The following is a 4143-nucleotide window of genomic DNA, read 5'->3' on the forward strand; positions in this document are numbered from 1 at the left end:
TTCCCCATTGATTAGCAAACTTACTTTATCTAAAGGTTCTGAAATAGACTCAGTGAACAACGGAGATACAACATCCTTAATAACATATGGTACCTTTTATGTGACAAACATGTTTATCTCTGATGCACCACTATGTTTCTTACTGGTTAGCTTAGAATAGTCAAGTCCTATTGAAGTCTTAGATTTAAATCTTTGACTATCTATTATCTCCTTCTGAGTCAAGCTGCATTCTTAAACGCCTGTAACTTCTTTTCTAAGTCAGCAATTTGGGTTCTAAGAATGGCTTTTGTGTCTGCGTTGCACTTAACCTTATTCTCTAAGTATTTATTCTTTTGATTAAGGTCTTCTAAGCCAACTACAAGCAATTCTAGTTCTTAATTTCTAGAGGTCAAACTCTCAGCTCTAAGAACTAACTTATCATTTCCAAGTTTATATGCAAGCATGCTTGTATGAACATTATACAATTCTAAAGTAAGTTCATGCACAATATATTTGTATTCAGATACAGACATATTAACAGTGGAAAGTTCAGGAACCTGAGATGATTATGGTTATTCCTCTACAGAGTGTGCCATAAGAGCTAGATTCACATACTCTTCCTCTTCATCTGAATCAGTATCATCCCAGTTTTTCCTTCACTAATGTACGCTCTCCCATTTTCCTTAACCACATAGATATTCAGCTTCTGTTTCAGCTTCTCATTCTGCCTCTTCAGAACTTCATAAGTTTCTTTTTTTCATAGAAATTTTTTCCTTTTGCTGCCTTGGGATTTCTGCAATTAGATGAAAATGCCCAACTCATTACAGTTGTAACATCTTTTTTTGCTCTTGTCTACCCAACTTGACTTGTGTCCTCCTCTGGAGCTTGACCCTGACGAGTAGCTTCCTTTCTGAAATCTCCCAAATGAACCCCTTGATTTATAGTTAAGTTTTCTTCTTAATCTAACATGACTAAATTTTGCAGCCGTGTATGCCATAGATTTATCCTCCAACTCTTCAAGTTCTTCCTGAGTATAGAACTCACTTTCATCCCCTGGCTCACCATGAGCATTTTGTTAGGTGATGAATCACACACAGAGGGGGGGGTGAATGTGTTTTTCTGATTTTAGGCTTTTCTTGAAAGATAACGGTTGAACAAAGTAAATTAAATCTTGTATAGAAAAGTATTCATACAGAAATTAAACTTGCACAAAATAAAGAACACATATCTTTAAAAATCATTTAATTTTTGTATTAAAAATTAAGATGCTTTGCTACAAAATTTCTAAGCTCTTCGAAGTTAAAGAGCTCAGCTTCTTCTCGAGAGTGTTACAAGAATTCTGATCTAAATTTTTACTTCTAACTAGAGGACCAGTGTTAACTTTATAGCTCAGTTAACTGCTGGTTTACACAGTGGATAATAAACATGCTATTAGCTTTTCTAAACTGTCACTTGTCATTTCTGTTTATAGAAAAGCAAATCTTCCATTTTTGGCTTAGCATATATTTAGCATCCCGTGTTAACTTTAATCCTCCTCTGTCAGTTAATCTTTGCCATTGATCTTGCACACACTTCAAGCTGCTTTTTGTAGACTTGTCAATCCAACTGTTGGATTGTTTGTTGATTGTTTATCTTGGATATTAAACTGATCTGCAATTCTGTACTTTGAGACTGTATTTCGAGATCTCCAGTTTGATTCATTTGAACACTTGATATCTCGAGAAGTACAAAGGCTTATCGAGATCTCTAGTACTACATAATGAGTTTAGCTTGTAGAGGTCTTCAGCTCATCGAGATCTCTAGTCTTCATAACTTCACTTGACTTGGAAATGTCTCTGAGTTCTCGAATGGATATTGACTTGTCGATAACTCTGAGTTCTCTAGTGAAGGAATGACTTGTAGATATCTTTTTGAGTTCTCGAGTAGCTTTCCTGACTTCTCTACTCCCGGTGGATATTGCTTATCCGTTGAGTAGATATTGCTCATCCGTCGAGTAGATGTATAACTTATCCGTCGAGTAGATATTGTTCATCCGTCGAGTAGATATTATTCATCCATCGAGTGGATATATAGATCATCCATCGAGTAGATATTGCTTATCCATTGGTACTCTCTGGAGTTTGAATGACTTCTCGATAAGTCATTTTGGAGTTCTCGAATGACTTCTCTATAACATTAAATCTGTGACTTGTAGAGATCTTGACTTAGAACATTTTTCTCCAAATAGATTTATTCAACTCCAAGCTTCTTCAAAATTCTTCTGAGGTATGATCTTCTTGATCTTCTTCCAGATAGAATCCTTAGGCTTGATACTGTTTTAGAAAAAAGACTCTAGTCTGCTCCTTTGCATTTTTACAGACTTTAAGTGTTACAAGTACAAAATACAAATTTAGATAACAATACAACTTACTTAGGGTTGGCCCCAAGCTTAACTGATTGCCAATGACATTTTCAGCTTTAGTAATATTTGACATCATCTATTATATATTACAATCTCCCCCAACTTGTTCATTATGAAATTATGCACAAGTTTTGATTGATGATGTCAAAAATTTATCTAAATGCAGAACCCAAGAACCCAATTTTCCCATCTGATCTTCTTTTATGAGTTGCATTTAGATTTATTCTTCCTTCTCCCCCTATCAAGAAAAGAATACTATTATCTGGAAACATCCATTAGCTGTTTTGGCATTTAGATATATTCTCCCCCTTTTTGACATTATCTTCAGGAAGAAAGATCCAGCTAGATGCACATTGTTAAAGTTTTTGTCAATGTTCATGTAGAACACTATCAGCAGCTTCAAGTTTTAATGAAGTCTATAGTGATGAGTTTACCAAGTAGATTAGAATAGGAAAATCCTAAGCTCTATGTTCTTGAATAAGTCGCCTCACTACTTCTCACTGCACTAGTCTCATGACTTTTAAGAGTCAGAGTTACCTCACAAGGATTGCTAAATCCAGACACTCATTCTAACTCTCCTTTTACCAGGAAGGATCCTGCCTCTCTGTTTTTCTCTCAATCCTTTCTCTTACTCTCACATGAAAGGCTCAATTGTTATTTGTCCTACAAAAATAAGAGGTGGCTGAGAAGAGTTAATTTGTGATCATATGATTAGGGGAAGACCATATAGGGCTAATCATACTCATTTCACCAGAAAAAAATGAGTGCATAAGCATCTATGACTGGGGTCACAGTTTGACTCACAGATTGCTCTATGGTTATGACAGTGTGTTGTCCTCCACTTGTAGTGGGAACCTCAAATTGAATTGGAGGGGATTTGACTAGGTTACTGCCATGTGCACCAGCCTCAAACCCTTGTGTGTCTTGCAACGCACTGGCACTTGAATGTGCTAAGCTTGCCTCCCTTATGACAGGATCATGGGCAATTGTACTCCTAGCTTCAACTGCAGAGGCAATTTCTGCTAGGGTTATGAGGGGAGTTGTTCCTTCTTGAGGAACCTCCAATTGAATTAGAAAGGATTTAGATAGCTCCCCCTCAGGAGTACTACCCTCAAACCTATCAGTCTGTTAAGACTGTTTTGCACATGAAGGTGCATTAGTGATATTCATGAAAAGCTGATAAGTTTCCATGTTTCTGATACCAGTTCCTTTTTCTCAAACAACAAAACAACTGAAGAACATTTTGGGGATTTTGTCCTTTTATAAAACAGGTTCCTTTTGAGAGTTACCTGAGTGGGATTGTATTTGAGTTTGTGTTGTTGTGCCTGGATAAACTGCAGTTTGGTTTTGAAATGTTTTATCTACAGTTTTAGCACTAATACATGTGAATTGATTATTTGAATTCCCTGTTGATGTCTTGTATTAGACCTATTTCCACGTAAACAAGAAATCATATAAGCATGTGGATGTGTCAATAAGTCAGAGAAATTAGAGACAAAGTATGTCAACAGTTTTTTTTAACATAATTTATGAATTAAATTTGTTCAGTTTTTCATACTTTTGCTTCTTTTGATCTGTTATTTATTAAGTTCATATACTGAGGATATGAAGTAATAAATATTCAGTTTACTTAGAATTTTGAAAAATTCCAAGTTCAAATTAATCGAGAAGTCTGGTATATTTATAGTGAAAGTAGATGACTTGTTGAGAACTCAAAAATAGACATTTGGAGTTGTCTATCGAGAAGTCATTTAAAGAAATTA

The sequence above is a fragment of the Apium graveolens genome, chromosome 4 (assembly GCF_009905375.1).
Source record: "Apium graveolens cultivar Ventura chromosome 4, ASM990537v1, whole genome shotgun sequence".
NCBI lineage: Eukaryota > Viridiplantae > Streptophyta > Magnoliopsida > Apiales > Apiaceae > Apium > Apium graveolens.